Source organism: Diceros bicornis, chromosome 2 (genome assembly GCF_020826845.1).
Source record: "Diceros bicornis minor isolate mBicDic1 chromosome 2, mDicBic1.mat.cur, whole genome shotgun sequence".
NCBI lineage: Eukaryota > Metazoa > Chordata > Mammalia > Perissodactyla > Rhinocerotidae > Diceros > Diceros bicornis.
Window position 1 is genome coordinate 57,798,218 of NC_080741.1, and position 24,654 is coordinate 57,822,871.

The 24,654-nt window shown below is 38.4% G+C and overlaps 1 protein-coding gene and 1 pseudogene across 16 annotated transcripts in view; one reads left to right on the forward strand and one right to left on the reverse strand.

Moving 5' to 3' along the window:
• Positions 1–24,654, forward strand: part of SLMAP (sarcolemma associated protein) — a 153,529-nt gene that overhangs the window by 44,145 nt on the left and 84,730 nt on the right. The gene's annotated exons all lie outside the window — the stretch shown is intronic.
• LOC131417868 (small ribosomal subunit protein eS4, X isoform-like) lies at positions 372–1,339 on the reverse strand (annotated as a pseudogene).

Genomic DNA, 24,654 nt, shown 5'->3' on the forward strand with positions numbered 1-24,654 from the left:
CATTTCTTTTTTTTTGATTAAAAATTGTTTTTATTGTATAATTGATATACAACATTATATTAGTTTCAGGTATACAACGTAATGATTCAGTATTTCTTTTTTTTTTTTTTTTTTCAATGGGCTAGTGCAATAAAGACCAGAGAAAGGAGGGCACGTGTTTTAAAAAGCCAAGAGGACTTAACAGGGTAGATGAATTCTTGGCCAAGTCAAGGGGGTGACACTCTGGGCTTCCCTGGCTCTCTCCACTCCTGGGGTTAGTTGCTGCTCCTTCTTTACCAAGTTGGTATGGTCTCCCTCCCACCACCACCCAAGCCAACCTATAAGAGACACAGGGAAATCCACATTACAGAATGCCTAAACCTATCTGAAAATTCAATTGACTTTTCATGTAATCAAGTAAAATAGCAGGAAACTATAAATTAAAACAAACAAAAAAACCAAACCACAACAAATGACAAAGAGGTGGTTAATCACGTTGTATTGACTTTCATTAAGTACAAAGACTCTTCCAATCAGGTCACCTAGAGATCATTTCACCCACTGCTCTGTTTGGCTGCCAGTCTCTTGTCTCTCTCTTCAGCAATGGTGAGGCGGATGCCCTTTCCATGGGGAAGAGAAATCCATAGTTTGTTGCCTTGGCCAATAATGAAAATGTTGTAGAGCCAGGTGGCAAAGCTGTTGCCATTGGCATCTTTCATATGAACTACATCAAAAGAACCAGGGTGTCTCTCTGTTGGTGATCACACCAATTCTTCCCAGGTTAGCACCTCTGGTCACCATACACAGGTTACCAGTGTTAAACTTGATAAAATCGGTAATCTTGCCAGTCTCCAAATCAATCTGAATGGTGTCATTCACCTTGATGAGAGGATCAGGGTAGCGGATGGTGTGAGCATCATGAGTCACCAGATGAGGGATTCCTTTTGTGCCCACAAAGATCTTTCTCACTTTGCACACTTTGTGCTTGGCCTCCTCAGGTGTAATACGATGAACAGCAAAGAGACCCTTGGTGTCATAGATCAGCTGGAAATTCTCTCCGGTCTTGTCAATGCTGATGGCATCCATAAAACCAGCAGGGTACGTTATATCAGTTCGTACCTTGCCATGAATCTTAATGAACTGCTGCATGCAAATCTTCTTTACTTCATCTCCTGTTAGGGCATACTTAAGTCTGTTCCTTAGGAAAATGATGAGGGGGAGACATCTCTTAGCTTATGGGGACCGGTAGATGGACGAGGAGCAAACAGTCCGGTCAATTTATCCAGCATCCAATGCTTTGGAGCTGCTACACGCTTCAGATGTTTCATGGGACCACGAGCCATGGCTGCACTGGGCACGAAAAGAGCTCAGTATTTCTGTATATTGTGAAATGATCACTACAGTAAGTCTAGTTAATGCCCATCACCATACAGTTACAGAATTTTTTTTTCTTGTGATGAGAACTTTTAATATCTACTTTCTTAGCCACTTTTCAAATATGAAATACGGTATTATTTGTAGTCGCCATGCTGTACATTATATCCCGATGACTTATTTGTTTTATAACTGGAAGTTTGTAGTTTTTGACTCACCTATCTTCCTTTACCCCCCACCCCACCGCCTCTGGCAAACACCAGTCTATTCTCTGTATCTATGAGCTTAGTTTTGTTTGTTTTTTTGTAATGTATATATATTTTTTAGATTCCACATATAAGAGAGAACGTATGGTATTTGTCTTTGTCTGACTTATTTCACTTAACATAATGCCCTCAAGGTCCATCGTGTTGTCACAAATGGCAGGATTTCATTCTTTTTAATGGCTGAATAATATTCCATTGTGTATCTATATATATATATACCATATTTTCTTTATCCATTCATTCGTTGATGGACATTTAGGTTGTTTCCATATCTTGTCTATTGTAAATAATGCTACAGTGAACATGGGGGTGTATATGTCTTTTTGAGTTAGTGTTTTCATTTTCTTTGGATTAATACTCAGAAGTGGAATTGCTGGATCATATGGTAGTTCTATTCTTAGTTTTTTGAGGAACCTCCGTACTGTTTTGCATAGTGGCTGCACCAATTTACATTCCCACCAACAGTGTACAAGTGTTGGCTTTTCTCCACATCCTCTCCAACACTTACTATTTCTTGTCTTTTTGATAATAGCCATTCTACTAGGAGTGAGGTGATAGCTCATTGTGGTTTTTATTTAAATTCCCCTGATGATTAATGATGTTGAGCATCTTTTTATGTAGCTATTGGCCATCAGTGTGTCTTCTGTGGAAAAATGTCTATTCAGATCCTTTGCCTATTTTTTAATTGGATTTTTTTTCTTTCCTTTTGAACTATATGAATTTTGAATATTAACCCCTTATAAGATAAATGATTTGCAAATATTTTCTCCCATTCAGTACATTGCCTTTTCGTTTTGTTGATGGTTTCCTTTGCTGTATGTGCTCATTTCTTTGCTTCCCTTTAGAGCAAAACTCCTTAAAATATTTGTCTGGATGTGTGGTTTCTCATTTTTCCTCTGTCCATTTTCTTTTTTTTTTTCTTATTTTGTTCAATTATTTTATTCAGGTCATAATGGTTTATAACATTCTGTAATTTCAGGCGTACATTATTTATCAGTTTCTGTATAGACTGCATTGTGCTCACCACTAATACTCTAATTTTTTTTTTTTTTTTTTTTTTGGTGAGGAAGATTAGCCCTGAGCTAACATCTGTTGCCAATCCTCTTCTTTTTGCTGAGGAAGACTGGCCTGGGCTAACATCTGTGCCCATCTTCCTCTACTTTGTATGTGGGAGGCTTGCCACAGTGTGGCTTGATAAGTGGTGTGTAGGTCTGCACCCGGGATCCGAACCTGTGAACCCTGGGCCACCGAAGTGGAGTGCACGAACTTAACCACTACACCACCAGGCTGGCCCCAATACTCTAATTTTTATCCATCACCATATATATGTGTGCCTTTACCCCTTTTGCCTACTTCCCAACCCCTTTCCCCTCTGGTAACCACTAAATTTGTTCTCTTTATCCATGTGTTTATCTTCCACATACGAGTGAAATCATGTGGTGTTTGTCTTTGTCTGGCTTATTTTGCTTAACATAATACCCTCCAGGTCCATCCATGGTGTTGCAAATGGGACAATTGTATCTTTTTTATGGCTGAGTAGTATTCCATTGTGTGTGTGTGTGTGTGTGTGTGTGTGTGTGTGTGTGCATGTGTGGGTGTGTATGTGTGGATGTATGTATATATATCACATCTTCTTTATCCATTCATCAGTTGATGGGCACTTGGGTTGCTTCCATGTCTTCGCTATTGTGAATACTGCTTCAGTGAACATAAGCATGCATAATTATGTCTCTTTGAATTGTTGATTTCAAGTTCTTTGGATAAATACCTAGTAGTGGGGTAGCTGGGTCATGTGGTGTTTCTATTTTTAATTTTTTGAGAAATCTCCATATTGTTTTTTTTTTTTTTTATAATTTTATTTATTTATTTTTTCCCCCCCAAAGCCCCAGTAGATAGTTGTATGTCATAGTTGCACATTCTTCTAGTTGCTGTATGTGGGACGCAGCCTCAGCATGGCCGGAGAAGCAGTATGTCGGTGCGCACCCGGGATCTGAACCCGGGCCGCCAGCATTGGAGCGTGTGCACTTAACCGCTAAGCCACGGGGCCGGCCCTCCATATTGTTTTCCATTGTGGCTGCACCAGTTTGCATTCCCACCAGCAGTGTATGAGGGTTCCCTTTTCTCCACGTCCTCTCCAACATTTGTTATTTTTTGTCTTGTTAATTATAGCTATTCTAACAAGTGTAAAGTGATATCTCATTGTAGTTTTGATTTGCATTTCCCTAATAATTAGTGATATTGAACATCTTTTCATGTGCCTGTTGGCCATTTGTATATCTCCTTTGGAAAAATGTCTGTTCCTATCCTCTGTTCATTTTTTTATTGGGTTGTTTGTCTTTTTGTTGTTGAGTTATATGAGTTCTTCATATAGTTTGGATATTAACCCCTTGTTGGATATATGATTTGCAAATATTTTCTTCCAGTTGGTGGGTTGTTTTTTCGTTTTGGTGATGGTTGCCTTTGCCTTGCAGAAGCTCTTTAGTCTGATATAACCCCATTTATTTATTTTTTCTTTTGTTTCCCTTGCTTCAGCAGATGTGGTATTTGAAAAGATGCTGCTAAGACCCATGTCAAAGAGTGTACTGCCTATATTTTCTTCTAGGAGTTTTATGGTTTCGGGTCTTACATTCAAGTCTTTAATCCATTTTGAGTTTTTGTGTATGGTGAAAGATAATGATCTACTTTCATTCTTTTGCCTGTGGCTGTCCAGATTTCCCAACACCATTTGTTGCAGAGACTTTCTTTTCTCCATTGCATGTTCTTGGCTCCTTTGTCAAAGATTAGCTGTCCATAGATGTGTGGTTTTATTTCTGGGCTTTTAATTCTATTCTATTGATCTGTGTGTCTCTTTTTGTGCCAGTACCATACTGTTTTGATTACTATAGCTTTGTAGTATAGTTTGAAGTCAGGGATTGTGATGCCTCCAGCTTTGTTCATTTTTCTCAGGATTCCTTTAGCGATTCGGGGTCTTTTGTTGTTCCACATAAATTTTAGAATTCTTTGTTCTATTTCTGTGAAGAACGTCATTGAGATTTTGATTGGGATTGCATTGAACCTGTAGATTACTTTAGGTAATATGGGCATTATAACTATGTTTGTTCTTCCAGTCCATGAGCATGGAATATATTTCCATTTCTTTATGTTGTCTTCTATTTATTTCAGTAATGTCTTATAGTTTTCATTGTATAGGTCTTTCACATCCTTGGTTAAATTTATTCCTAGATATTTTATTCTTCTGGTTGTGATTGTAAATGAAATTGAATTCTTCTTCTTCTTTTTTTTTTTTGTGAGGAAGATCAGCCCTGAGCTAACATCCACACCAATCCTCCTCTTTTTTCCTGAGGAAGACTGGCCCTCGGCTAACATCTGTGCCCATCTTCGTCTACTTTATATGGGACGCCACCACAGCATGGCCTGACAAGCAGTGCATCAGTGCGCGCCCGGGATCTGAACCCAGGTCGCCAGCAGCGGAGCACGCACACTTAACTGCTATGCCACGGGGCTGGCCCTGAGATTGAATTCTTGACTTCTATTTTTGCTAGTTTGTTATTAGTGCATAGAAATGTGACTGATTTTTGTATGTTGATTTTGTACCCTGCCACTTTGCTATAGTTGTTGATTATTTCTAATAATTTCTGGTGGATTCTTTAGGATTTTCTATATATAGGATCATGTTATCTTCAAACAGCGGGAGTTTCACTTCTTCCTTTCCAATCTGGATACCTTATGTTTATTTTTCTCGCCTAATTGCTCTGGCCAAAACTTCCAGTACTGTGTTGAGTAGGAGTGGCAAGAGTGGGCACCCTTGTCTTGTTCGTGTTCTCAGAGGGCTGGCTTTCAATTTTTCACCATTGTGCATGATGTTGGCTTTGGGTTTGTCATATATGGCCTTTATTATATTGAGGTACTTTCCTTCTATACTAATTTTATTCAGTTTTTATCATAAATAGATGTTTAACCATCCCTGCCTCCCTGGTATAAATGCACTTGATCATGGTGTATGATCTTTTTAATGTATTGCTGTGTTTGGTTTGCCATTATTTGATTGAGGATTTTTGCATCTATGATCATCTGCGATAATGGCCTGTCATTTTCATTCTTTGTGTTGGCATTGTCTGGTTTTGGTATGAGGGTGATGTTGGCCTCATAGAATGAGTTAGGAAGCATTCTGTCTTCTTCAGTTTTTTAGAATAGTTTGAGAAGGAAGGTATTAAATCGTCTTTGAATGTTTGGTAGAATTCTTCAGAGAAGCCATCTGGTCCTGGACTTTTGTTTTTTGGGAGGTTTTTGATTACTGTTTCAATCTGTTTACTTGTATTTGGTTTATTCAGATTCTCTGTTTCTTCTTGGTTCAGTTTTGGGAGGTTGTTTGAATCTAAGAATTTATCCGTTTCTTCTAGGTTATCCAATTTGTTGGCATATGGTTTTTCATAGTATTCTCTTAAAATCCTTTGTGTTTCTGTGTTATCCATTGTATTTTCTCCTGTTTCATTTCTAATTTTATTGATTTGAGCCTTCTCTCTTTTTTTCTTAGTGAGCCTGGCTAAGGATTTGTCAATTTAGTTTATCTTCTCAAAGAACTAGCTCTTAGTTTCATTTATCCTTTCTACTGTTTTTTTGGTTTCAATTTCATTTATTTCTGCTCTAATTTTTATTATTTCCCTCCTTCTGCTGACTTTGGGCTTTCTTTGTTCTTCTTTTTCTGATTCTGTTAGGTGTAGTTTAAGATTACTTATTTGAGATTTTTCTTATTTGTTTGGGTGGGCCTATATTACTATGAATTTTCCTCTTAAAACCACTTTTGCTGCATCCCATAAGAATTGGTATGATGTATTTTTATTTTCATTTGTCTCCAGGTATTTTTTGATTTCTCGTTTGATTTCTTCATTGATCCAGTGATTGTCCGGTAGCATGTTGTTTAGTCTCCACATATTTGTGACTTTCCCAGCCTTTTTTCTTGTAGTTGATTTTTAATTTCATAGCATTGTGGTTAGAAAAAATGCTTGATATGATTTCAGTCTTCTTAGATTTATTGAGGCTTGCCTTGTTTCCCAGCATATGGTCTGTCTTTGAGAATGTTCCATGTGCACTTGAGAAGACTGTGTTCTGCTGCTTCTGGTTGGAATGTTCTATGTATATCTATTATGTCCATCTGGTCTAGTTTTTCATTTAAGTCCACTTATTTCCTTGTTGACTTTCTGTCTGGATTATCTATCCATTGATGTCAGTGGGACGTTGAGGTCCCCTACTATTTTTGTGTTGCTGTTAATTTCTCCCTTTAGGTCTGTTAATAGTTGCTTTATGTACTTTGGTGCTCTTGTGTTAGGTGCATATATATTCATAAGTATTATGTACTTTTGGTGGAATGTCCCTTTTATCATTATATAGTGCCCCTCTTTGTCTCTCATTGCCTTTTTTATCTCGAAGTCTGCTTTGTCTGATATAAGTATGGCAACACCTGCTTTCTTTTCCTTGCCATTTGCTTGGAGTATCGTCTTCCATCCTTTCGCTCTGAGCCTGTGTTTGTCTTTAGACCTGAGATGTGTTTCCTGGAGGCAGCCTGTTGTTGGGTCTTGTTTATTAGAGAATTCAATCCATTTACGTTTAGAGTAATTATTGATATTTGAGGGCTGCTACCATTTTATCTCTTGTTTTCTAGTTGTTCAGTATTTCCTTTCACTTGTATTTCTGACTGCCATTTCAGTGCGGTGGTTTTCTGTGATGGTTTTCTCAGTTTTCTGTTTATTTATGATTTGTGTCTGTGCTCTGATTTTTTGTTTAATGGTTACCATGAGGTTTGTATAAAAGATCTTGAAGATGCGATAGTCTATTTTCTGATAGCCTCTTATCTCCATTAGCCTAAGCAAGTTCCATCCCTGTCATCTTCCCCGTCTAAGTGATTGTTGTCACGAATTATTCTGTTTTGTATTGTGAGTTTGTGATTAAAATAGAGTGTTTATAGTTCTTTTTGATGCTTTCTATCCCTTTATATTTAATGTTGGAATTGAGAGCTGCAATTTTCTGATTTTCTCTGTCTGTTTATCTCCTCGCTCGAGGCTTTGTAAACCTTTGCATTTTTGTTTCAGGTATGAGGGCATCCTTGATCATTTCTTGTAAGGGAGGTCTAGTGGTGATGAACTCCCTCAGCTTTTGTTTCTCTGGGAAAGCTTTTATTTGTCCATCGTATCTGAAGGATAGTTTTGCTGGATTGAGTATTCTTAGCTGGAAGTTTCTTTCAGGATTTTGAATATATTGTTCCAGTTTCTCCTAGCCTGTAAGGTTTCTGCTGAGAAATCTGCTGAAAGCCTGATAGACGTTCCTTTGTAGATTATTCTCTTCTGCTTTGCTACCTTGAATATTTTTTCTTTGTTATTGACTTTTGCCTGTGCTGTTACAAATATTATCATTTTCTGTGTGTGCTGTGTTGTGTCAAAGGTTAATGTTATGCTTTTTCAGTTTTACAACATTGTTTTATTTGAAGGGCAGGGGTCCTGAAGACTATAGTTATTACCAGTAGTTATCCCCAGGTAATGAACTCTGGTGGGTTGCTGAAGCTATTCCATTCAGAACTGAGTCCTGTAACTTGAAAGAACAAAGAGGAAGTGAGCTGTGAAAACTCTTAGGTACATTGCAAAAGTCAGTGGTTTTACTCCTGAAGTCTGTGCTTCACGTGTACCGGGTGATGACTAGTTTACTAACCCATTTGAATTTATTGAACTTCTTTCCTCTTTGATCTCCTTTGATGTTTACCTCTTTTCCCTCTTGCAAATTCTGTTTTTGTGTTTTTCTCTCATTGTGTAGTTATATTTGTCTCCCTGTTTTTTTGTTTTTTTTTTCTTGTTTTCATCTTCCATTCTCTTTCACTAAATAATCATAATATGGAATTGAAGATTTGTTAGGCTTATTGAATAAAGTTTTATGTCTTTCTTAATTTTAAAGTTTAACTCTTTAAGATTTGTTTTTGTGGGGATAAGCACTGTGAACAGTTCATATATGTTCTTTCAGATTTTTGTTTTCTAATGGTATATTAGCATATATCATTCTTGTAAAAAGGGATCACTGTATATCTTGATATATTTTAGTTTCAGTACCAAAATTAAAACTCTACCTCATTATTTTTGATGATTGTGATGTTGTGATTGCAATATCTGATATTTCATCTGACGAGCATAATACAGTTTGGGTGGGCATTAGTTGTTTCCAGTTTTGAACTTCTATTAATCTTCTTCAGTGAACATGCTCATGCATTTGCCATTGTACTTGTGTGTATTTCATTCTTTCTATAGGTTAGATTCCTGGATGTGGAATTATTTGGAGTGTAAGCGTTTAAAATTTTAGGGGCTGGCCCAGTGGCGCAAGTGGTTAAGTGTGTGCGCTCCGCTGCGGTGGCCCGGGGTTCGCCGCTTCGGATCCCGGGTGCGCACCGATGCACCACTTACCAAGTCACGCTATGGTGGCGTCCCATATAAAGTAGAAGAAGATGGGCATGGATGTTAGCCCAGGGCCAGTCTTCCTCAGCAAAAAAAAAAAAAAAAAAAGACGAGGATTGGCAGATGTTAGCTCAGGGCTGATCTTCCTCACAAAAAAAAAAAAAAGAAGAAATTTGGGGCCAGCCCCATGGCTTAGCGGTTAAGTGCGTGTGCTCCGCTGCTGGTGGCCCGGGTTCGGATCCCGGGCGTGCACTGACACACCGCTTCTCCGGCCGTGCCGAGGCCGCGTCCCACATACAGCAACTAGAAAGATGTGCCACGATGACATACAACTATCTACTGGGGCTTTGGGGGGAAAATAAATGAATAAAGTTTAAAAAAAAAAAAAGTAAAATTTTAATAGGTATTGCCAAATCATTTACCAAAAAAGTTGTAGCAGCTTACACTCTCATGCCCAGTATATGAGAGTGCTTGTTTCTCCACATTCTTGCCAGAGCCAAGTATTACTAATCTTAATCTTTGCCAAATTGATATTGACCACTTTGTTTGTTGCCCATCTTCTGAGCTTTTAGGTTTCTTGAGCGTTTTGGAGTTAGATACTTATTTGCTCCTTTCACGTACATGTGTTTCTCTGTCTCCCTTTTTTTTTTAAAACAGAAAATTCAAATAATATAGGAAAGTGTAATGGGAAAACTTCTGTTGCCACACTAATAGTTTATAGGGTGTCCCAAGTAGCATTTTAAGTTTTGAACTGAGTGAGTTCTGGCCTTCTGTTTGCATTATTCTATGACTTTACTGGGTTTCCAGCCCTGTCACTCGGGGACAGGAATACAGTAGCGCTCTGGTTTAGAAATGGAATTATGACATCTGCTAAATATCACTTGGCTTAATTTATTCATAAGCTGGTTCACACTGTTAATTGAGCTGCAGATTGCTAATCTATGTAATATATTCTAAGTATATTTACATATACCTGAAAGTAGTAATTTCCTTTTGATTTAACTTTAAGAAATTCCCTGATCCGTATTGTGATGTTTCATATTTTTCATAAAAGGCTTTCTGTCTGTGCTGTGAGACAAAGGCTTAGCTGCTTTTCTTCTGTGTACAGGTTGTGGTTATTTATGGTAATATTCACGTGTAATGGGGGCAATGGCATACTATTTTTAACACCTGTATGTGTAAGAGTTCAGCTGTTACTGATTTATTTATATCTCTATCAGCTGTTTACTGTTTAAATAATTAATATCAAAGAACTTTATTTTTAAGGACCTTAACCAATAAAGTCTTGCATCGGTTCCCTGACTGAAGAAAGTCAAAGTAATTACATATTTATGCATATTCTATAATAGCTGCCATTTGTTTAGCAGTTACTATGTGTAGATACTGTGCTAAATACTTTACATGCTTAACATAATTTAACTTTTACAACAAACATCCTGAGGTAGGTACTGATATTATCAACAATTTATAAATATCCCTTTATAACTAAAGGGATCCTTAGAGAGGTTAAGTAACATGCTTATAGGTCACATAGTAAGTTAGAAGGTGATAGAGCTAGAATTCAAACCTTTAATGTATGCTTTGTTCCATACAGCATATTGTTTTGTTGTTAGTGCCATTGAGTTGATTCCAACTCCTGGCGACCCTGTGTACAGCAGAGCGGAACCCTGCCCAGTCTTTTTGTGCCATCCTCTCATCTTCCGGTGCTATATCAGACAATGCTCCACTGCTATTCGTAGGGTTTTCATGGCCAATTTTTTCAAAAGTGGGTGTCCAGGTACTTCTTCCTAGTCTGTCTAGTCTGGAAGCTCCGCTGAAACTTGTCCACCATGGGTGACCCTGCTGGTATTTGAAATACCGGTAGCAAAGCTTTCAGCATCACAGCAACACGCAGCCACCACAGTATGACAACCAGCAGATGGGTGGTCTGGTTCCTTGTCTGGGAAGCAAACCCAGGCCCTGGTGGTGGGAGTGCTGAATCTTAACCACAAGCATATTGTTATTTTTTTATTTTTTTATTTTTTTGTGAGGGAGATCAGCCCTGAGCTAACATCCGTGCTAATCCTCCTCTTTTTTTTTGCTGAGGAAGACCGGCTCTGAGCTAACATCTATTGCCAATCCTCCTCCTTTTTTCCCCTAAAGCCCCCCAGTAGATAGTTGTATGTCATAGTTGCATATCCTTCTAGTTGCTGCACGTGGGACACGGCCTCAGCATGGCTGGAGAAGTGGCGCGTCGGTGCACGCCCAGGATCCGAACCCAGGCCGCCAGCAGCGGAGCGCGCGCACCCAACCGCCAAGCCACCAGGCTGGCCCCCATATTGTTATTTGAACCTAAACAGTTTGGCCTATCCTATGTTAAATCAAAACTTGATAGCTTCCATTCTAGAGTATGAATTATTTCATTTATTCATTTTATATTTAAAAAATTCACTTGTGACTTTTGCCTGTTGGAACTTCTTGACAGGGAATGAATGTTATAGATTAGAAAAGATGGGATTATAGTGCTGTTCAAAGTGTGATTTGGACATAGAGGTTTGGGAGTTAGCTGCTTAACTTGGAATAAAACCTTGAGTCACTGATTTAGGTGTTTATTTAGTGAGAAATGTTATCTGAGAGAGAAATCTTTGTTAAGTTGTTAAAACTCGGTTTCAGAAAGAAAAGAAGGTTTTTAACAAGTAAAGAGTCTGAGTAGGTGGAAGTAAGGGCTTTTCAGGTCCAAGAACAGCATAAGCATACACACACAAGCTTGGAGCTTGTGTAGGGAGTTGCTAGTAGTTAAGCAAGGATGGAATGGATAGTACTTTCAGGAAGATTGGAAGATCAGGTTAGATAGGGTGATTGGGGTCATTTTGAAAGATTGTGAAAGTTATCACAGCTCTTGGATTTGATTTTGAAGGTAGCAGAGGGTTAACAGCCTTTGTATAAAGGGAAACAAAGTAATCAGGTTTGTATTTTAGGAGATAACTCTAGCATCAGTGTGGAGGGTGGAGAGTGTGGAATTGGGAGATGTTCTGAATCAGAATTCGTAGGAATTGGTGACATGTTGGATGCCCTATGGGGTTATTGCTATTACTTATTATTACTGATAGTATTTGTTATTGCTACTGTTTTGCATTTGCTCTAAATGGCTTCTGATAATCACATATTTATTCTGTTATTAGTAACTGATGGCTGAATTCCTGTCCAGAGGTGCTCAGGAAATGGTGGGTAAATGATGGAATGAGTCTGGGTTGTAAATATTATACTGATGAAATGTTTATTTAAAATATTTATTTGGTGCCTATTCAGAAGGCATTTTGTTAAGGGCTAGGGACATCACTGAGAAAAAGGGATATCACTGATCCTGATCTTCAAGGAATTTGCCATAGTCATGAGGAGTCTAATAGGCCTTATTTGCCCTTCTTACTTTCTGTGTACTCTTTGGACATATGATTTAAATCCTGACCCAGTCTGTTCATGTGAAATACTGCTTATTTCCTGGTATTCTGACGTTTAGATGAGGTAATATGTGTAAAGTGCCTAGCATAGTCCCTGGATAAGCTTGTTCTCTTTTAATCTGCCATGGACACAGGAGCTGGGAAACTTAAATTTATTAGGATTGTGTGTAAAGTAGGTGGCAGCAGATAGTTAATGCAGTTTTGAAAGAAATTTTAAGTTTACCTTTCCTGGTGATTTGGCATCATAAGGCCTGATTGCCGTTTTATTATTTTCTCCATTGTGACTATAGATAGTCACTTGGCTTAAATGTCAGCCTCAATTTGCTGATCTGTAAAATGAACAAAATCATTCCTATTTCACAGAGCGCTTGGGAGAAATATTAGAGATAGTGGATATGAAATTGCCAGACAAACATAAGTAGCGTAGCAGAATGGTTGAGATAAAAAAGTTTAAAATGTATATCTCTCGTCATTACTAGCTTGGGAGGCCCTTTGGCAAGTTACTTAACCCCTTTTAGTCCCAATTTCTTTATCTGTAGTTTAGGGATAATAAAACACCTACCTCACAGGATTGTTGTAAAGATTAAGTGAAAGAATGCATGAAAAATAGTTTATCCAAGCAGATGATAAACACTCAAAAACTTGTGATTGTTGTATATTATGCAGTATCCTTTTGACGCTATTGAACAATGAACTCTTTTTTGTTTGGTGTTGCTTGGTCGTTAAAATTTCTGTATAGCTGAATTCCGAATATAGGTGATGTTACCTTTCATGATAGTGAAAGAAATCAATGATCCTTTTAAAAGAAAACTTCACTTTGGCCCTAAAATTTTCCTAGGGAAACATGTTTAAGGCCTTGTGTTTAAACCATAAATGGAGGTAGAATTTGAATGCGATACTTTGTTATTAAATTTCAGTTCAAAATAAAAAAAAGAATTAGTGACTCTTAACTGAGGGCATTACCTACCCATTCTAAGAAGCAGTGGATGTCATGAGGGATATTGGGAGTAGACTGTGTTTGAACATCTGAATCACGTGGTGGCAGAAAAATGGGAGCCTCTGCGTTATACTCAACCCTGTAAGGGGTTTATTTTCTTTGGTCCCAATAGTCATTTCCCATCTCAGTCAAAATAATTGTTTCATAATTTGCATTGTTATTATTTCTATTTATTTACCTGTAATCCTCAGATAGTGACTTTGTTTCCTTTTCTCTTTCAAAGTAGAATTATTACAATTTTTAAAGAACTCACCTATGGTTGTGTGAATTCTCAAAGCCTTGAGGAGATAAATCTCTTGAAGAATTAACTATCACTGAAAATGGAGAGACATGAGTAAAGACCAAGGTGTTCTAAACATTAAAATTACATGCCAACCTGAGTAGTTGTGGTTAAAGAATGACAAGGGCCATCATGATTATTTTCATTACCTTTATTAAGCATTTAAAAAAGCTATGAATGTTCTTTTTTGGGGCAGATGTACTGTTTGCATCTTTCAACATTTCCGTTGAACTTATTTGCCAAATAAATTCTTTTACATGTGGGCAGTCTTTTTTTTTTTCTAACTAAGATCTAGATTTCTATGTTTTACCAATTTTGCCAACCTTTAATGTAATTTTTTTTAGTTTCTCCTTCTCCCCTACCTCTTAGTGACTATATAAATCAATATCAACTATCCTTAGATTGAGGCTATTGTGTGCATGATTAAACAATATGTAAGGCTCCATCCTTTAAACGTAGTGACCTTGTTCTGTATTTCCCACAAATGTGATCACAGTGATTTCCTTTTGTGGCAAACAAGGCTATTATTCTATGGGTGAGGTTTTTTAACTATCAGACATAAACAGTAGTCGTGCAATTATTTTGTTGTTGCTTCAGCTGATCTCAGGATGGTTTAAGCTAACATTTTATGAGGAAAATGATGACTCTATATAGTCAGAGTATTGTGTATTTAAAATATCACAATATCCCCTTGATCTATCCTTTTTTTTTTTTTTTTTTGTGAGGGAGATCAGCCCTGAGCTAACATCCATGCTAATCCTCCTCTTTTTGCTGAGGAAGACTGACTCTGCGCTAACATCTATTGCCAATCCTCCTCCTTTTTTTCCCCCAAAGCCGCAGTAGATAGTTGTATGTCATAGTTGCACATCCTGCTAGTTGCTGTATGTGGAAGCTGTGGGTCGGTGAGCGCCCGGGATCCAAACCCGGGCCGCCAGTAGTGGAGCATGCGCACTTAACCACTAAGCCACGGGGCCGGCCCCTGTTCTAGCCTTAATATGCTAAAATACGTGGCATTTTTATATATAATATATAATTTGGAATTAAAATTTTGACATTCTTTGAGGTAATTAGAGACCTCTTGGGGTCTAAAGGATTGAGTTTGAGATCAGTATCTATTCTTTAATACCAGTTACCTAAGTAGGAGCCTCACAGACAAAGTTGAATGCATCTTGCAGTGATTAACATACCATGACAGGAGAAAATAATCAGGATTTGCTTGCCAACACATCAGTTTTGGGGTGTGGGAAATAGGTTAATCTCCTCCAAGTTAGAATTTGGTGTAGGCTTTCAGTAGCCTCACTTCTCAGAACTGTAATGTTTTTTGTTTTTTTTTTAATTTTATTTATTTTTTCCCCAAAGCCCCAGTAGATAGTTGTATGTCATAGTTGCACATCTTTCTAGTTGCTGTATGTGGGACGCGGCCTCAGCATGGCCAGAGAAGCAGTGCGTCAGTGCGCGCCCGGGATGCGAACCCGGACCGCCAGCAGCGGAGCGCGAGCACTTAACCGCTGAGCCACGGGGCCGGCCCTGAACCGTAATGTTTTGATGATATGTTTATTTTGTATCTTACTGAGCTTCAGAAATCTAATTTACTTTGTCCTCAATTCTCAGTGAAGGATTGTCACAGTTTGATTGCATATTTAAGAAGGATGTTATCATTCTAGCTGTGTTTTGTATGTTTTGTAATGTTCTCATTAAATTTTTAAAAATTTCTCCTTCTTGCCTTCTCTACCTCTGTCCTTCATAATCTTATTTCTATTCTAATGTAGAGAGAGAAATCCTTTTTCTATCTTCTATTTCTCTCTCTCTTTTTTTTTTTTGTGAGGAGGATCAGCCCTGAGCTAACATCTATGCCAGTCCTACTCTTTTTGCTGAGAAAGACTTGCCCTGAGCTAACATCCGTGCCCATCTTCCTCCATTTTATGTGGGATGCCGCCACAGCATGGCCTGACAAGCGGTGCGTTGGTGCACACCCGGGATCTGAACCCGGCCCGCCAGGAGCGGAGTGCATGCACTTAACCGCTACGCCATGGGGCCGGCCCCTCTTCTCTTTCTCTTGTGAGCTAGCCTCACAAGAAAACATTATTGTACAGTGAATGTGTCTGGAGTGTCACTTGGAGATGGAAAAATTCCAGGCAAATTCATAATATTTGCAAGAACTTTGGGTGGTATGTTGACCAGTTCATTCTAGTTTACATGCGAGATTTCATTTTGGCGAGAATGTTTTACCACTTTTCTATGTGTTTTCCTATAGCATATGAATAAAACTTTGTATTTCTTCCTTCAGTGGCACCACTTAAAAATTCCAGCCTCTGAAACATATGGTGCTTTGCTAGTCAGGAAGCCAGGGAGATTATATAAACAAATAAATTCATATATAACATGCATATAAAGACTTCGGTGTACTCTAAGAAATAACTACAGTAATGGGTCGCTTAACGACGGGGAGTATGTTCTGAGCAATGTGTCATCAGGTGATTTTGTCATTGTGCGAACATCATAGAGTGTACTTACACAAACCTAGATGGTATAGCCTACTGCACACCTAGGCTATGTGGTACTAATCTTATGGGACCACTATAGTATATGTGGTTTGTCTTTGACTGAAACGTAATTATGCGGCTCATGACTGTAAATTGTTGGTGGCAAAAATGTAGAAGTCATGGATCTCTCTATTTCTAGTGACTCCCACTGCAATTCATCCTACACACAGCTGCTGGATTATCAGAGCTGTTAGAATAATCTCCCTATTACAGTATTTTCATCAACTCCTTTAGTAGTGGCTTCTCTCAAGAAATCATAACTCCTTAGTCCAATGCACAAAGCCCTCTCTTACAGCTTCACTCTATCATGCATTTCTCCACTTCTTTCTTTCTTTGGTGTTTGTTATCCTCTAGAGCTGGGCCTTAACTATATATAAATGTACTGCAATACCTGTTCCTCCTCCACCTCCTCCTTCTCCTTGCCTTTCATTCAGATCACCACCCTCACTTGTAAGTGCCTCCTTAGCAACTGACTGTGCCTAACTGTATTTTTTACCAGCTTCTCAGGATTTTGGTACTTAATTCATACTCTCTTAATTTATTGTCAGTGTAGAGTTGCTCTGCATTTGATTTTATGGATGTGCGATCTTGCCAAGACAGTTGCCCAGTAAATGTTATAGACTGAATGGTTTGCCTTAATGGTGGAGTTAGAGTTGAAATTGGCTCTTCCTATTCTAATTGCTTCAAGAATACTTCATAAACAAAGTAGGATTTCCTAATTTTGGACTCAAAGACCAGGGAGCATTTAGTCTTAAGTAGGAGAGGAGGAAGGCAGTGTGGAGGTCTTAAGGGAATAGCAGTGTCAAATCTGCAATAGCTATGAGACCGTGGCAATCTACTTAATATACCTGAGCCTCAGTTTCTTAATCTATAAAATGGAGATGGTAATATCTACTTGGTAGGATTGTTGTGAGAATCAGCAGTGCCTGCACATAGCAGGCAGTCAGTAAATGGTAGCTATTATTATAGATTAGGGACTTGTTTAGTTTGGCCCAAGAAAAAATTTGTAGGTTGAAATGTGGCTAATGTGAGTGACACCACAGAAAATGGTGGAGATGGAAGGTCCAAAAATTAGTTTCTTTACCAAGACAACTGTTAAGCCAGCATCAACTGTCTGAAGCAGTTATTTTGGAACTGTGGAGTCTAATCAAACACTTGCAGCATCCAGTGGAGTGTTTAATGAAGAAAGAGGCTGGTAAGTTTACAAGAATTTCAGTGTTTTACATAGTGGCTACCATCTTCTGTCCCCCAGTGCAGCAGGCAGCTGTGGGTATGGTGGCCCATGGTTCCTGGTGGACTTGCTTGTCCTTCAGAAATTGGGGTTGTGTGTTTTGATTGCTGTTTTGATTTCTGAGGGGCCGGCTCAGAGGCTGGCCATTGTTCAAACCTCACAGGCTAAAGTGGCTTCCCTGGCATCTGCCAAGGGGATTTAAAGAAAACCCCCCCGTGTTCTTTTTTCTTATTGGATTCTGGCATTTAAGGAAATCTCCATCAGGTCACTAGCTGACAATGGAGATAACAGAACAGAGACTTTAGTGATGACATGTGACAAGGAATATAGTCTTTGCAAAAAATAGTTTGGAAAAGTCACTAAACAGACAACTACAGCCTTTGTCAGATAACAACAGCAGTCCCCAGGGAGAGGAGAGAGCCTGATTTCTAGAGTTACCACATTAGAATATTCAGAATGTCCAATTCTCAACAAAAAATGCAAACAAAGATATAGGACGTTATGGTTCATTCACAGCAAGAAAAGAAATTGAGAGAAACCATCCCTGAGGAAGCCCAGACATTGGACTTATTAGATAAAGACTTTAAATTAACTATTTTAAATATGCTCAGAATGCTGAAGGAAACCGTGGACAAAGAACTAAAGGAAATCAAGAGAATAATATGTGAACAAGTGGGGAATATTAATAGAGAGATAGAAATTGTAAGAATTACGGTAGCTGAAATAAAAATTCACTGGAAGGTTCAGTGGCAGATTTGAGCAGGCAGAAGAAGGAATCAAAAAACTTGAAGATAGGGTAATTGAAATTACCCTGTCTGAGAACCAGAAAGAAAAAAGATGAAGAAAAATGAATAATACCTAAGGGACCTGTGGGACGCCATCAAGTGCATCAACATATGCATTATGGAAAGCCCAGAAGGTGAAGAGAGAAAGAAAGGGGCAGAAAAAAATATTTGAAGAAATAATAGCTGAAAAGAATTTTATGGTTTTAGCTCTTATAATAAGTCTGATGCATTTTGAGTTAATTTTTGTATATGGGGTGAGGTAAGGGTCCAACTTCATTCTTTTGCATGTGGTTATCCAGTTGCACCATTTGTGGAAGAGACTTTTTTCCTGTTGGAAGTTCTTGGCACCTTTGTCGAAATTCATTTGGCTGTAGATGTATGGGTTTTATTTCTAGACTCTTAATTCTGTTCCATTTATGTCTGTCCTTATGCCTGTGCCACACTGTTTGGATTACTGTAGCTTTGTAGTAAGTTTTTTTTTTTTTTGTGAGGAGATCAGCCCTGAGCTAACATCCGCCAATCCTCCTCTTTTTTTTTGCTGAGGAAGACGGCCCTGGGCTAACATCGGTGCCCATCTTCCTCCACTTTATATGGGACGCCGCCACAGCATGGCTTACCAAGCAGTGCGTCGGTGCGCGCCCGGGATCCGAACCAGCGAACCCCGGGCCACCACAGCGGAGCGCGCACACTTAACCGCTTGCGCCACCGGGCCGGCCCCTGTAGTAAGTTTTGAATTCAGGAAATGTGTATCCTCCAACTTTGTTCTTCTTTTTCAAGATGGTTTTGCCTATTCAGAGTCCCTTGCCATTCCATGTGAATTTGAGGATCAACTTTTCCATTTCTGCAAAAAAGGCTGTTGGAGTTTTGATAGGGATTGCATTAAATCTGTAGATTTCTTTGGTTAATATTGATACTTTAACAGTATTATGTCTTCCAATCTATGAACACAGGATGTCTTTCTATTTATTTAACTTCTTTAATTTCTTTCAGCAATATTCTGTAGTTATCAGTGTACAAGTCTTTTACCTCTTTGGTTAAATTTATTCCTAGGTATTTTTTTTTTTAGATGCTCTTGTAAATGGAATTGCTTTCTTAATTTCCTTTTGGATTGTTCATTGCTCATGTGTAGAAACACAACTGATTTTTGTGTGTTTATCTTGTAAGCTGCAACTTTGCTGAATTCATTTATCAGCTCTAGAAGCTTTCTTATGGCTTCTGTGGGATTTTCCATGTATAAAATCACGTCATCTGTGAATAGACTTAGTTTACTTCTTCCTTTCCCATTTGGATGCCTTTTATTTCTTTTTCTTGTATCTGGCTAGAACTTCCAGTGTAGTACTGCATAGCAGTGGAGAAAGCAGGCTTCCTTGTCATGTTCCTGATCTTAGGAAGAAAGCTTTTGATGTTTCACCATTGAGTATTGTGTTAGCTGTGGGTTTTTCATAAATGTACTTTATCATGTTGAGAAAGTTCCCTTCTAATCTTAGCTTTCTGAGGGTTTTTATCATGAAAGAGTGTTGGATTTTGTCAAATGCCTCTTCTGCATCAGTTGAGATGGATGTGTGTTTTTTTTTCCCCTTCCTTCTATTAATATGGTGTTTTACATTGATTGACTTTCTTATGTTGGACCACTTGGGTTAAATCCCACTTTTTCAGCCAGCTGCTGCTTTTCCAGCTTGGGTAAATTCCAAGTTAGGCTAAACAGAGGTGAGAGCCTTGAGTCAGTCCTCAGGTAGCCCCAGACAGGTTAGAAGAAATAGACACAATTATTTGTGATTTAGGTCTGCTCTGCTTTCTCTGGAACCAGGTACCAGGGCCCCACACTGGAAATGCAGCATGATGTCTTCAGGACTTCTGTTGTACTGGGGAAGGGGATGGGACAAGAGTAAGTAATGCCACAAAGATTTCCTACCATTTTTAAGTTGCCTTTTTCTTGATTCAGTGTTCACTTGGTTGCTATAAAACTTTGTTTTCCAGATTTCTAACAAAGTTGATTCTGATGGTTTCTGCTTCTTTTTCGGTGTTTCTGAAGGGCGATGGGAATGTGGCGCTGCCTACTCCACCATTTTGCTGATGTCACTTTTTTCATTTCTTTTTGATTTTTAAAAATTTCCTAGGCCAGCCCCGGTGGCCTAGTGGTTAAGTTTGGCGTGCTCTGCTTCAGTGGCCTGGGTTCAGTTCCTGGGCAGAGACCTACATCACTCATCTGTCAGTGGCCACACTGTGGCGGCAGCTCACATATAAAAAGAGGAAGATTGGCAACAGATGTTAGCTCAGGGCGAGTCTTCTTCAGCAAAAAAAAAAAAAAAAAAAGCCTCTTTTTTGCTTTTTATTTCTTTTGATGGATTGTTATATTTAGGCACTTGTGTCCTTCTAATTTTGTATTCATTTCTGAAATTTTTTTCCTTTTATTTCTATTTCTTTTTTGTGTTCTTTCACCTTTTCTAGAGTTTTGTAATTGTGACTTATATTTCTCTTTTGTGTCCTGAATTATTTTCTTAATGTCTTGTAGCTTGTTTTGAAATAGTATATTATAATTTTGATCCGTTCCCGAAGTCTGTCTTCGTTATCCGTAGGGATGTTATTCTGCTCTTTAGTCCCTTTTTTCTTAAAATAACTGTTTGGGATGGGACCTTGAAGTTTTTCTGTTGCTCATTTTTATGTGAAATTTGTTTCCTCAACTTTTAGAAGGGGTCATGATTCAAGATAACTTTTCTAATGTCACAGAGCTCCCTCTTCTGTTGTTTTTGTAAAATGTTCCAACAATATGGTAGCTTCCTTCCCCTTCTCCACTTTTACCTGGACCTTTTCTTTTCTTGTCTCTGTTGTCGCTGCCCTGCTTAATGTTGGTTCATACTCTGCAACTTTCCGTCAGTGTAGAGCCCTATCCTGGAAGGCAGGTTTGGTAGGTGGGTTGAGTATAAGAATTTATATGACTCAGATTGCTCCAGCCTTTTTCACAACTTACCTTGTACTCATTTGTTATTGGACTGGGCTAAACCTGTCCCATTTTCAGCGTCTCTTCTCAAATTGGCCATCATATTGTCCACTGAATACCTAGTGACTATTTGATGTTCTCCTCAAGTCCCTCAAATGCCCCATTTCTTCACTATGCATCCGTCTGCACAGATGCTGATTTCATGCATGTTTGGTGGCCGTTGATGGTTTTCTCTACTCACTTGTGTTTTAACGTTCACGAGGATACCTTTTTACCTGCTTTTGTTGTAAATGTTGTCTATGGAATTTTGTTTTTTCTGTCGTAGTCACTCTGTTTGATCTTAGGTGGTGATTCAGGTAGATTAAAAATCCACTATGTGCTCAGCATCTGCCATCTGGAATCCATAATCCATTCTACATTCACATTTTAAATACTCCACTCTATGTACTTAGAGTTGCTGACCTCTGGCCTATGGCATGTCTACTGTGTTTGTGCTTTGTTCTAAAGCTTTAGTTCAAATGTTATTAATGTATTGGTGTTTGGATATTGCAAAACCTAAAAACCTATTGATGTAGAAAGGGCTAGAAAGAAGCAGTTTATCATTATAGTGGAAATGAAAGTATTTACAAATTATAGCGAAGTTGAAAGTGATATAAAATGTATTTGTTTATGGAAAGAACAGCAAGAACTTTCTGAGGGCCAAAGGGCAAATTATGAAGTGCAGGGCCGGTAGGTAATCATAATCAGCAAGAGAGAAGGAAAAGTGACTGATGGGGTAGGGTCAACCTTTCGGTTCAAGGGTAACCATCAATGCCTGATTTCTTGGAGCTTAACATTCATTCAGGGGAAAGCAAGGGGTTAATAAAACCTGAAAACAGTGAAAGTTGAACTTTGGCCACAAGCTACAGAGGGTTCTATAAAGTCAAGGCTACGTACACACCTGTTCGACATCAAAGTGAATGCCCGGTGGCTGGTGCAAACACCGCCGAGCTGCTTAGGCATTCCTTAGGCTACTGGGAAGTCAAGATACTTAAAGCTTCGACAGGATTTTTTTTTAGAGTAGCCAAAACTGATCTTTCTTTTTTAAATCTTTGTAAATTTTTTTTATTTTATTGATGTCATAATAGTTTATAACATTGTGAGTTTCCAGTTGTACGTTATTATTTGTCAGTCACCATATAAATTGCACCCCTTCACCCCTTGTGCTCACCCCCCATTTCCCTTCCCCCTGGTAACCACCGAACTGTTCTCTCTGTCCATGTGTTAGTTTACATTCCACATATGAGTGAAGACATACAATGTTTGTCTTCCTTTGTCTGGCTTATTTCACTTAACATAATACCCTCCAGGTCCATCCATGTTGTTGCAAATGGGACGATTTTGTCTTTTTTTATGACTGAGTAGTATTCCATTGTGTATATATATACCACATCTTCTTTATCCAGTCATCTGTAGATGGACACTTGGGTTGCTTCCACTTCTTGGCTATAGTGAATAATGCTGCAGTGAACATAGGGATGCATAAGTCTCTTTGGATTGTTGATTTCAGGTTCTTTGGATAAATACTCAGAAGTGGGATAGCTGGATCATAAGGTATTTCTATTTTTAATTTTTTGAGGACTCTCCGTACTGTTTTCCGTAGAGGCTGCACCAGTTTGCATTCCCACCAGCAGTGAATAAGGGTTACCTTTTCTCCACATCCTCTCCAACATTTGTTATTTTTTGTCTTAGTGATTATAGCCATTCTCATGGGTGTAAGGTGATATCTTAGTATAGTTTTGATTTGCATTTCCCTGATGATTAGTGATGTTGAACATCTTTTCATATGCCTATTGGCCGTCTGTATATCTTCCTTGGAAAAATGTCTGTTCATATTCTCTGCCCATTTTTTGATCAGGTTATTTGTATTTTGTTGTTCAAAACTGTTGTTCAAAACGGAAGAAAAAAAAAAAAGCTGCCTGGTAGAAGGTTTGTCAGCGTAGAGGAGAAAGATATTTCTGGTTTGAAAGTGACGAACGACCAACAAATGTACCTACTTATGGGAAATGCATCCAGAGGCTTGTAAGCACAATCCTTTCCCAGTCCCTTGCAAACAAGTTGACTTCTTTATACCTTCAGGAACCTAACCTGATAGTAAATAGAACAGCTTCTGTACAATGTAAACTGAATAATAGCAGATTGCTTCATAGGAGGTGCAGAAACATCATTTTTAATGTCAATCTTTCAAAACAGCCAAGGGCAGAAAGTTAAATCATATCAATGAAAATATTTCTGGGGCTGGCCCAGTGGCGTAGTGGTTAAGTTCGCATCCTCTGCTTTGGCAGCCTGGGGTTCGCAGGTTCAGATCTCAGGTGTGGACCTATGCACCGCTCATCAAGCCATGCTGAAGTGGTGTCCCACATACGAAAAAATGGAGGAAGATGGGCACAGATGTTAGCTTGAGGCCAATCTTCCTCAGCAAAAAAAAAAAAAATCTGCAGGGAAGTAAACTAATGTGGTCTAGCTGTACACAAGTGCAGAGGCTCAGTGGAGTGAGTGGAGGTTAGTGTAGCTGAGAGGGATGAGGGAAGAAAATAGTGAAAGTTAATGAGTTTGGAGAGGGAACCAGGAGCCAGGTCATGTAGGGTTTTATAGGCTTTTGGATTTTATTCTCAAGTGTTTGGAAGCCATTAGCAGGTTGAGAACAGAGGAAGAATGAACAATTAATGTAAATGATATGTTCAAGCTAAATGGAGGCCAAAGGTACCAGGGTGTGATTTGGACAGTAATATGGTCAGAATGAAAAGAACCTGGGTTACTATTGATTTAAAATTTTTTAAATTTGAAAATTTGTGATTTTAGAATTATTAAGAGCTACAAACATGAGTTGTTGAGATACACACACACACACATACACACACAACTTTTTGTTTTCCAAAGTTTGCTAAACAGTACTGAACCTCATTTCATATATTCTTATTTCTGTTCTGTTCTCTTTAATGTTTAAAACAAAACGCTATTCTCAGCCCACTAAATTGACTTAGTAACACACTAATGGATCAGAACTTGGAGTTTGAAAACCACTGTAAATCTAGTATAATTCCTTTATTTGGCTTGCCAAAGCACACATTGCTGAAAATGACTAAACCAGAATCTAGATATCACCACATTTTTCAAGAATATATTCATTAAAAAACAAAAATCAAACTCCTTTATACAGTATAACAGCAGGCCCCACTGTAGAAAAAAATTTGAGGATAAGTATTCTTACTTGAGGGAATTGCCTGTGCTTATCTCCCTGGCATGAAATGTTAAGGCCTATAAATTTCAAGTGAACTTATAAAATATCAACACAATTTTATTAGTGGTCTGTAATTAAATATACAAAGTGCTAGCTGAAGTAACAGTTGTTCTC